The sequence below is a fragment of the Epinephelus lanceolatus genome, chromosome 6 (assembly GCF_041903045.1).
Source record: "Epinephelus lanceolatus isolate andai-2023 chromosome 6, ASM4190304v1, whole genome shotgun sequence".
Classification (NCBI taxonomy): Eukaryota; Metazoa; Chordata; class Actinopteri; order Perciformes; family Serranidae; genus Epinephelus; species Epinephelus lanceolatus.
The window spans coordinates 24,621,819-24,634,195 of NC_135739.1; positions in this window are offsets into that span (position 1 = coordinate 24,621,819).

Sequence of the window (12,377 nt, forward strand, 5' to 3'; positions counted from 1 at the left end):
TTCTTTTCCCCCCTCAAAATTTTAATGACATTACTGGCGCATTACCGCCACCAGCTGGACGGGAGTATAGAGTTTGCACTGGTATTATGTAAGGACTTGGAGCCATACAAGACCCAGCTTTCAAGCCAGCTTTAAAGAGCTGGAGAACACATCAAATAGTCAACATTGGATCAGACAAACAAAACTTAAACGCCTCTGTTTTGAATATCTGTGTTTAATCCGTCATACAAATCATTCAAATAAAAACATAGGCCTAATGATTTACAGGCAAAATGCTCCCTTCTCACTTAGGCAATGTTTGTATGAATTGTGAATACTAGCTCAGTGTAAGGGTGTTTAGCTAACATGTATCAGAAGTGTCCAAAATAAGATAAGATAAGACAATACTGGGGAAGCCTGCACTTTACAGCAGCTCTAGAGTGATTAAGTGCTAAAAAACGATCCGAATATTACACAGATACAAATTAGATAAAATAAAAATCAAATAATATAAAATCTGTATCCTCCTGAGACCCTGCGTCCTCATATGAGGAGATTACATTTTGGGTTACCTGCCCCTTATGCTTTATTTTGCTTAAATTAGATCTGTTGTCCTTGTTTGTGAACACTTTTATACTCAGTCTACAGCTGATCCCAACACATAGGTGGACATGGTGCAAAACCTGATCAGATTTTATGGCTGAAACTTGTCTGTAGTTTGACTGAGCATACAGATTTGACCAATTTTAGCAATTATAATACATGCAGTTAATCAGGAAGTACTCATTTGAGGACACTGGGACTTTACTATTGTAGTATCCTAGCATGTCATGGAGTACAGAGCAGGGGAAATGTAACAGTTACAAAACAAATCACAGGTCTTTTAGATATGTTGCATTATTTGCAATTTTGTTTTTGCACAGCCATGTTCAGGCATTGAAATGAACAGTTCTGAACACTATTAGAATTGGATAGTGACCTCATACACAACACATTAAACAACTGTTGCATTGTTTGTAATTTTATTTTTGCACAACAGTGTTCAGGTATTAAAATTAAACAGTTTTATAATTCATTACACACTTGTGACTATTAAAAATAAACCCATCGTCCTCATTTTCTTTCCAAAAACTACTTACTGTTCAAAGACAATGCTTAGTTTTTTATACTTATCAGGTCTTACATGCCCATATAGCTCAGAGAAATCAAAAATGCATAGCAAACAATAGCTGGGTCTCACACTACATACACATTTCACTTATAAAGATACTGTATGTGATTAACAATGACTGGTGTCATGATTGGTGCCACATGGGCATGGGTTGCCATATAGAGTGGTGCAATGTGTGCCATGAAGTGTTGAGAGAAAGAGTGTGGGCTACACCAAATCCAGATCTAAATCCTATTTTGTAAGCGCTTCCTGAATTGCTCTGATCTTGAGTAATTCCACGCATCAAGTTCCTCTATTAAAAAAAATGCAAAGAATTTTTCAGAAACAATATTTGCCCTGCGCTTGATTGCTTTCCCAGTAAAGCCAGTTGTGGTTTTTGTCAGGGGTTAATTGAAGGCAGTCGGAGTCAGACTGGCAGATGGAAAATGTCGACAGATGCAGGGCCCCCAGACATGCCCTCATCATCGTGTCTGTGACTGTGACACACATAAACACACAGACACACACACGCACTCAATCTCGCTCTTGGTCTTTTGATCATGCCATCTGCCTTTGTGACTGTTCTGGCAGAATTAATACTCCAATTCACTTTATTTACAATAATAAATGACATTATGACAGCCAGTGTTGGCTAATCAGGCAATGCCTCACGATAAGCTGCCTCATAGCTCTGAAGTTCCACTCAGTCAGAGGACTTTGATCCACTCCACCTCACCTTATGAGCTCTCGTAGTCATCTCACATGCTTAAAAACACATTACCTTACTCTGGTTTTTCAAAGAAATGCTCTATTTCAGCCTCTAACCAGATGTACCTGCACTTTTTCTCATGTTTTATTAACAGAATCGCAGAAAATTGAGCAGATTTTGTTCCATAGGTGATGTTTTTGCATCAAAATATTTGAGCTGTGATAAAAATGAGAACATTTGTCTGAAGACTTAACATTACTGAAGCAGTATCCAGCCTTAGCAAAGCTTTTCTTCGGGCTTTTCAAACAAACTTCTACTCCTATATTGGCTTGCTGTTAAGAAACATAGATTATTTAACAAGGCTAAAACACAGATCAAAGGGAGCGTGCTTTATCTCCGTGTTAGTTCATTGCCTCGGGTGAGATTAAAACACAGAATATTTGTTGGAAACCTGTGCAGCTGATTGAAACCTGTTAAACACAGGTGATTTCTGCTCTGTAGAGAAATGTTAAATTCACTTTTCAGCCACTGGAAGGTGCAAAGAACACTCAGAGGCAAGACCTTTGACAGACACCCCCTGTAAAACAATCCATTCAGGCTATTTAACAGGAATAAGTACAGAAAATAAGAAGGCAGATTAGACACAAAAACAATATCACGTTTCCAGGAATGTAAGTTTCAAGCCCAAGACAGAAAACTGCGTGGCACACACTCACCAGTTTGTAGCATGTATAATTATACAAGTCATCAGTCTGTCTACACCAACACAGTGGAAGAAATGCATACCACCACCACCACTGTGCTGGATACCAATTTACTGTATATATCCTATTACATTCACTTTACTTCACTTTGACTCAGAGTTATCTGAAATTATTATTCCAGATGTCTTTTTTACACGTTTCATTTGTATGACCTGCGTTTTCACTCACACATGCTCACTTCAGCACATTCATAGGTTCAAAGCTCCGGTGCATTTCATGGGTTAAAGCCACAGTCTGTGATCCAGAAATCAAAGCACAGAACTGAGAGATATCACCTTAACACCGACTGAGATGCACACAGATCAAAGTTGAGCTTAGTCAATCTCTTTTTGGGTGTCTGGCTTTGTTAACTCCAGCTCTGTCAATCCTTGATCTCACGAAGCAGGTTTTTAACTCATTTGCATTCATTTTCCGTCACCGCTTATCCTGTTAGGGGCCGTGGGGGGGCTGGAGCCTATCCCAGCTGACATTGGGCGAGAGGCGGGGTACACCCTGGACAGGTCGCCAGACTATCACAGGGTTGACACATAAGCCCCTTTTACTGCCAGATTTTCAGCGAATGTTGGGCCGTTTTACCGGCAAGCTGCAAGCGTTTAGACACACAGAGCCGGATTAGAGAGTTGATCTGAGGTGCCCAATTTTCAGCCTTGTAGGGTAGTCATATTGGCGGAACCTTTTTAGTTTAAACAGACCGAGGTGGCCTTCTGCAACGGGAGGGGCTGTTGATGACTTGTGGGAGGAGCTGTTGAAGACGCTGCACGTGCGAGCCACTGGCGGTGGATAAACAGGAAACAGCTGATAGCAGGAATGAGCAGCTAGTAGCAAAAGGGAAACGCAAACCTGACAGACACTGTAAAGATGAGCAACTGGGGAGACAAGGAATTGCACGCCCTCCTCGCCCTCGCAAATGAAGAGGCCATTAACCGTCAGATGACGGGGACGGTGAAGAACGGGCCGACTTACGAGAGAATTGCCGAAAGACTGACTAGCCGCGGCTTCCCTCCCACGTCACTGTTTACCTCACATGCTGAGCTACACGTTTTGTTACTTGCTCACGCCCCCCATTGCCCTGAAAAAGGCGCATTCTGTATTGTAGGTAGGCGGCATTTTGCCACACTCCCCGATTTTGTTTTTATACTGCCAATGCTGAAAGAAGACCGATTGGACTTTCCTGCAAATTTGCACAATTCCTGTTTAAAAAGGGCTGTAGACTGACAACCATTCAAACTCACATTCACACTTAAGGGCAATTTAGAGTCATCACCTAACCTGCATGTCTTTGGACTGTGGGAGGAAGCTGGAGTACCCAGAGAAACCCACACTGACATGGGAAGAACCTGCAGTCTCAACAGAGAGGGCTCCCCCACCCTGGGTTCGAACCCCACACCCTGGGTTCCCATAACCCTCTTGCCGTGAGGTGACAGTGCTAACCACTGCAGCACTGCGCTGTTAATCCCACATTTACCTCACCTCACCTGTTCACAGAAAGAGGTGAGTGTTATACTAAGAAGCCAATCACATATGTAGGTGACTGAGGCAGTAGAAATTAAGATTTAAATAATTTATTTATTTACCGGTATTTAATGAAATTTCTTATGGACCATGTCCAAAAACCATTAATCCAAAGAAGAAGTGTAAGCAATAAATGTGGTTATTATTTTTAACATGTTAGTGTAGAGTGAGTAAAAAATATAAAAAATAAAAATATATGATTGATGTAAGGTCTTCCCTTACATAAAAGTAAACTTAAGGCCAAATAACTTTATGCTCTTTATTAAATTCACAGTCGTAATGCCAGAGGAGGCAACTGGTTGTGCTACAAATACTGCATCTTGTAGACGAAGAGGAAGAAGAAGATATACTAAATTCAATTTTATAGTTGTTTTTCTGTTGTCATGTACACACAGGCCCTGAAATACACACACATGCACAAACAGGACCTATACATGCATTAAATGGAGAGATGTCAAAGTGAGGAGGCTGCCTTGGACAGGCGCCCCAAGCAGGCTCGGGTTCAGTGCCTTGCTCAAGGGCTGGCGAACCTCTGATGCCCATGCCAAGTCCTTAGGGACTGAGCTACTGCCGCCTCCCCATAATCAAATCAAAGTGATTCTACTGGCCTAGTTGTATCACTCTTTATTACTTGTCAGTTTATCGTAAACGCCACACACACGCTGCTGGGAGCCTGTTGGAATGATGACTCACTTTTCCCAGTAAGCTTATTGGTTAGCAGGTGGGGTTTTACACATCCTCTCTGATCCTCCGAGCTTTATCTGCTCTGGAGTAGGTCAACTGTGCAGTGACGGTTACCAAGCTGATATAACTCAGTGATGGCTAACCTGCTAATCTAGCTTTGTGGGATGACAAGGAACACACTCATTGCTGATTTTCCATCTGGATTATAAACTCTTTACCTGTAGAGGTGAATATATCTCAATTTTATACGGTCATAAAAATGTATTGCACCTTTGAGAAGGGCCTTATTGGTAGCTGCTGACAGGCTGGCTCACAAACTTGACAAAGATAAGACTGTGGTAAAACATTCCTCAGTTGCTATGCTGCTGCTATTTTCCTTTCATTCTTACCTGAGCCTCACTTCTACAATGTATGTGCTCCATTTTGTTAAGGTCTGAAATAAAAATGAACCCCACTGTATTTGACATGCTAAAACACCTTTGACGATGCACCTCGGAGTTTGTTATACACCTTCTCCACATCATTACAGATGGAATAAATAGACATTTATGGTTGTGCTGAGTCTTTCGCTTTTTTTCTGTAGCCTCTGTGAGTCACTAAACAATTGAAAGAGGGATATTTTTATTGTTACCATGGTACGACAAACAAAACACCACTTTTTCAAATCTGATTGATGGGGATATGTGTCAGAGTGAGACACTTCCATTTAGTTTCTGGGAAAGTTTCTTCACTGATGTTGGATTTGAAAGTGGTGCGCACAAACATTTCCAGTAACACCAGTTACACACTGGTACTGCAGGAGCCTGACAGACTGAAGTTCCTCCTCAGGGACAGCAAAGCCCTTACTTAGATGAGACATTGACGTTACTGAACATGAAACACATCAAAGTAATGCTTAAATGCAGGCCACAAAACGACAGTAATATGTAAATGTGCAGAAACAGAAGGATCATGAGGAAGGTGGTTTTAATTTCTTGATGGAATTTATTAAATTCTCCAACTGAGATAAATCATGGCCTTTGCACAGCATGGTCAACTCATTGCAAAATGGTTTTAATAAAGTTTTAGTAATGTGTTTACTGTATGAGCAAAGTCAAAAACAAAAGATTGAAACAATCATTACTCCACTGGGATGCTAATTAAAGTTAAAATGAATGTCCTTGTTTGCCAGCTTTTGCTCGCATCCAGATTCATTACACACATCTTTGTGCCACAAACACAAGTCAAAGACATGGCTTCAAACAGAGGCGTCACACAAAGTGCTCTGTTGGTTCCTTGAGCCTTTTTCCCAGCCTAAATGTTGTTGTCATCAAGTTGTTGCCCCAACAAGCATCTGGAGATTTGGGCTGGGGGGCTGCAGGATGTTTAGGTATGAGGGACATTTTCCCACAGAAAAAAAAGCTTATTTTTTTGTGAAGTATTCTTGAGCAAGATGTTGTGGGCACACATCTACATCAATTAACATTCTTTTTAATCAAGACAGAAGCAAAGCTCCCATAAAAGATACATAAAACAGGACTCATCTTCTACAAAAATGTAGTAGCTCAGTAAGGCTATAGCTCCTACAGTGCTGTTTCAAATTCAGTGCTAAATATATTAGCATGCTAACATTTGATCACTAGCACAGAACTTTAGTTTTGCGTGCACTGACCGGATAAAGTCAGAATTTGCCCTGATGATGTTGTTAGATTAAACTTTAAGGGATAACTATTGCAATTTATCTTGATGGGGACATGGATATTGGTACCAAATTTCTCAGCAATCTATCCGGTGGTTGCAAAGACATTTCACTAAAACTAAAAATGTAAACTTCATAGTGGTCCATCTATCGATCCATCCATTTTCAATGGCTTATCTGGAATCGGATCGCGAGGGCAACAAGCAAAGCACCCCAGATGTTCTTCTCCCCAGCAACACTTTCCAGCTCCTCCTGGGGGACCTCAAGGTGTTCCCAGGCCAGATTGGATATGTAATCCCTCCAGTGTGTTCTGGGTCTGCCCTGGGGCCTCTTAACCAGTGGGACGTGCCGACGAACACCTCTAACGGGAGGTGCTCAGGAGGCATCCTGATCAGATGCCTGAACCACCTAAAGTGACCCCTTTCAAGCTCTACGCCGAGCTCCCTTCAGCTGTCTGAGGTCCCTACCCTATCTCTGAGGCTTAGCCCAACCACCCCACGAAGGAAACTCTTTTCAGCCGATCGACGATCTCATTCTTTTCGTGACTACCCAGAGTTCATGACCATAGGTGACAGTTGGGACGTAGATGGACCAGTAAATCAATAGCTTCATCTTCCGGCCCAGCTCCCTCTTCACCACACCGGTCTGGCGCAGTGCCTGCATCAGTGCAGAAGCCGCACCAAACTGCTGATCCAACTCCATAGTGGTGCTAGAGGAAAATCAGGGGATCATGTTCACAGATCATGTTCCCTAAGAGAGGTATACCCTTTCTAGTATCGTCAATTGTATAATGGGTGCTGAGAGCAGCAGATTGAACAGATAACAGACATTTATGTTGCCTCAGTAACATTTATTCTGGCTCAGTGAATGCTGAGACCTCTTCACTAAACATTTCTTTCATAACTTGTTAGCTTACTCATCTATTGTGAAAATGCAAGTGGGGACTGTGCCACAGGCAAAGAAAGAGGTTACTGCAGGTTGTTGCAACACATACAGGTCACTGATAAAGCTCATAGTTTACTTAGAACCCAGGGAATTATGAATTCCTCTACAGTAGATGCAGTCCCCTGGGTGGTCCAGTGTGGTCCTCAAAAAATGTCATCCCCATGCCTTCTTGGTAATCCATGCATGAGTGTGTGACCTGAATGCCGAAATTGTAAATGTAAATGACTGCCGCCAAACCGGCTGAATGAAAGAAGCAGTCCATCTCACAGCAGTTCTCCTTACGCTGCTACCAGGCTCTGTCTGGTCAGCACCTGGCGGACACTGAGGACACGGCGGAGGATGTTTTTGGACAGAGGCCTGCCTAGGAAAATAAACCTAAGTCTGACCTCAAGCGCCAGTCGCAGAGCTTCCCGACCTCACCACCTGACACAGTGTTCCTCCCACAAGCATGAGCATCACGCTTGGGTGGCCGTGCAGGAAAAGGGAACTCTTTTTGGCGTCCTTTCAGAAGGGCAAACAAAAGCTATGAGGAAGAGGAGAAAGATTTTATGCTGCTCCACCACACTGATTGGGCTCCTTTAACATTCATCTCTTTGGCCTTCATTTACTCTGACTCAAAATAAAAAGTGTTTTGGGAATCTCTTTTTGCGCATTGTTCTTTGGCAACTGCTGGTTATTTCTTGTGTTTCTGCCTGATCTTGTCCAAGGTCTTGCCAGGTGAGGCAAATAGCAGCTGGAATTGATTTGTTTTGAATGATACGTCTGTATGCAGTAGGCGTATGGTTGCACTCCCTCATCCCCGCTGTCTTCCCACCTCCATTCCTCCCTCCCGGCTCTATCTCTCTCCCTCCCTGAATCTTTCTATGCATGTTTGATGGCTCCTGTAATGAGGGCTCTTTGATGTGGAGGAGATCTAGGGTAAGCAGAGTGCTTAGTTGAGTGGGAGGCGAGGAATGCGAGGCAGGTACAACGCGGCTGTGCGTGTTGATTAAAACTCTTGTTTTCTCCCATCAGACCACGCTCGGCCATCCTGAATACGAATGCATCTCGCTGGATTTCCACGATTTTCTGTCTTCCCGCATAATCCTGCTTTTCAGTCAACACTTAGCTCATTAGTACAAGTTTATTTTCACATGCCTCTCTTTGTAATGTACAGCATTCACACTCTTGTTTATTTCCATGCATTCCTCAACCCTCTGTCCCACTTTGACTCCTCTGAAACCAGTTCAGACATTTTCTGCAGCAAACTACAAAGCTGTAACCTGTGTGAGCTGCTGACAGACACATGTCCACAAAGGACCGAGAGAGGAAAACACTTTGATTTGATGCATTGTGAAGATAAAAAAGATGGGCAGTGTGGGGAGGGAAATGGGCCTGCTCTCTGATTTGATGGATATTTCTGACGCAAACTGGTAAAAAGGTGAGTGCTGCTGGTGGTGCAGATATGTGTGTGTGTGTCCAAATAAGTGTGTTTCCCCCTCCTCCACCGCCTCTGCCTCAAACAAAAGATGCAAGCCAAGGCTACAAAATGGTAGTGGTGGAAGAAAAATAAGTTTTTGTTTTCCATCAGTCATTTGTTATTTCTCTGGATACCATGGAGGTGAGAAACTTTGCCCGCCATTGTTGTAGAAGGAGCTGTAAGAAGCAGATTGTATTCGCAAGACATTTTGAGAGCCAAAAAAACAAGAGAGGCGGAAGAGGAGCAAGAAGACGAAAGTAGAGAGAACAGTGTTGGGAAAAGAGAAATAAGTCTGATAGCCGAAGAGGTTTTGTGGCTCAGAGTCAAGATGATATTGTTGATAAGGTTCCTTCTCCTCACTGGATGCTGCTGCGCAGGTGAGTCAGAATTTTATATTTGTGATGGTGCCGAGGGAGCGAGCAAAAGGATGAAGGTTAGCAAACCAACAGCCATTAGCAAATATTTGATGTGGTCACCGTGTGCCCATGAAAGCATTTCTTCATGACATGATGTCAAATGTAATATATTCTTCAATGCTCACAGTAAAACTGGCGCTGTAAGTCTGGATATGAGTTCACTGCAATCTACTTTTTTCCATGTCATAACTTTTAGGTTTGAAGTCAGATATAACAAACTGTAGACAATTATAACACAACAGAGAGAGGGCATGTTTGCATACACACACACACACACACACAAGACTTTTCTTTTAATCTCTCTCAAGCTCACATGTCTCTCCTTGCTAAGCCAGTCTCTCTAATTCACTCTTTCACCGTTGCGCACGCACACACACACACACACACACACACACCATAGCTTAATTAGGATAAACTCCATATTTCCTTTATGAGTCCAATTAAAAACTAAGAGGGGCCACTTCTCAAAGCTGTCAGACTGTTTGATGTTGAGGTAGCACTCTCTTGCCGTAGCTGCGTCTGAGCCGTCTTGAGTCAGGACGTTGGGTCTCTCTGTACTTCACTTGTAATTGTCCCCCAATTGAGTTGCATACCAGCAGTAAAACCTTTTATGACTGGTCGTCCAACTGTTCTGGGATGGGATCTCAGTCTTCACATAAAAAAGAGGGTTACATCATTTATGGTACCTCTTTAAATTGATCTAGATATATTCTTCGTCTGTCTTACGGATGGCACTTCATGAGTGTGTTTGGGGAGGCGGGGCGGAGGGGGTGTGATGGAGGGGGGGGTCAAATTTGTGACGAGGCCAAAATAGATCACAGGCATCATTTCAGACTTAGTTTAATTGTTCCACCAGCGCTGTCTCTGTTTTTATTCCCTCTAAGATCTGGCAGTCCGTCTGTCTCCTCCGTCTCTCTCTTTCCCTGCTGAATGTCTGACTCTCTCTCTTCTTTAAGATACCATCTTAAGCATCTTCAACTTTTGCCATCAATATTCTTGGCTCAATGTCCCTCTCCCCTATCTTTGTCATATCTCAAAAATTAAGCCATTTTTGAAAAAGCCAGGGAAAAGGATTTGGCTCCTTGAAACTGTGGTTGTGTGGTCTGGCACCACCCACATGTATATCCTCGCTTTGACAACCTGAACCTAAGCATTCCCCTCCGTGAGTTGTAATCTAGACACAGAAATCTGGCTAACCACTGTAATTTACAGAATCTATAGGTTAAAGGAGCTTGGCAGGGAGAAGGGAAGCACAGACGAGTATAACATTTGTAATTTAGTTTTAGGGGAGTCTGACTCAGGATCCAGATGCTGGGGTGATGTAGTGCTTGTGACGAAGTATGGGTGCAATTGTAAAAACAATCTACATTTGTGTTACAGTTTTTTGGTTCTTTACATGTCAACTATACAGGGCAACATGTGAAAGGAACTTTTTTCAGATGAGACAGTGGACAAGACGCAAAACACCCTCAGCTGGAGTCAAACGGAAGATGTTGAGTTTACATGGTCTGCTTCTTGAGCCATATAGTCCACCAACATGCCCAGTTCTTCCTTTTTTCGTTATCTTTTTTCCCTTTGTTGGCTTTTGTCCTTTATTTGATGATGAATGAAGAGTGTCAACATTACATGTTTCATGTCTTACACACCAGAATGCCAATTGACAGTTCATCATGGGACGCTGGGAGGATAGATTTTCAGTAGGGAACTCCAGGGAAATTGTATCTGGATACCCTTCCAAAGAACTTGTAGTTGCTAGAGTTGGTCTGTTGCTCCTCAAAATCTTATATTGGGGAAAGAGGGGTGGTGTAGAAAGTGTGCATCGTCTTTCACCATTTGTCCAAGATTGTAGTCTCTTATGAGCTTTTTGAAATTTGAATTAAACAAAAGAGGATCACCTGAAAGAAGAAAAATCTTGCCAGACAACGGCAGAAAAGAAGGACAAGGGTGTTCTTCCACAGTGAAATACTCACTATACCATAGAGACATGACACCTTTTTATATAAAGTGATAGATATCATAGATTATGCTTATTCTTTACCAGGCTAGATCCTTTTGAGATTCATGAACAGGTGCTTTTTGTTGGTTGGGTAGAACAGGAAATCAGTTTGAGCACACCGCATGATGAAGAAAAGCCCCCCACTGTACGGTTTCCTCTGCTTCGTGATCGAAATAGTGTACACAAGTCACCATCTGCTACACTATAAATATCCCGTATACACTTGCTCTCCATCAGAGGCCAGGAAAATAGTTACCACTCGTCAAGACAGCTTTGCTTTGGGGGAATTAAAAGATGAAATATGTTATTTGCTTTCAACAGGAAACACAGATATCTACTCCTCTGAGAGAGGTGGGTGGTACAAATGCAAACAAGCGATTGTAATTTTTAAAACATAGTACATCAAGTTGGAAATAATGTGTAACCTCTGAGTGCAAGATCAGAATTATGGTTTTAATTTTAGATGCTGAATGCTGATTCTGTCACTGACATGTATATGAAGTATACATTGGGATTTGATATCCTTCAGTGTTGCTGCGCTTTGCTTTGTTTATATTAGCCTTCTAAATTCCCAGGAGTTCACCACCTTCCCACAAGCGTTCAAGCATGCCATATAATCAGCCAACAAAAGCTACTAAGCACCTTGGTGAGGATGGATGATCCACGCTGAGACCAAAAACAGCCACCAGGTGTTTACACTTGTCTTGCAGGAAGCTAATTTGACTTTCCCAACACAAGATAGACTTTCTCTCAGGGGCAAACCCATAACAAATGGACAGAGAGACATGCCTCCACAAGATTTCCTGCTCTTGCACATTGCCGCTGGTATTTCCAGTTCATGTGGTGTGGGCCGCATCATGTGAGGCCTCCTTACCAAGATTGCAGCTATGATTTTATTGCAGTCTTGATTAGGCACATGTGACTAACTGCAAACCCCTGTTGGCAACGGGTGAGCGGTTGGCAGAAAGCAGAGGTCTTCCAGAGCTCTGAGTTGTAACGAGATTCAGCCTCGCGGGTTCACGAGGCAATACCCGTTCCTCGGGAATTTGATTCCTCTAGCCGTGTGGAACAAAGTTGGCCCAACT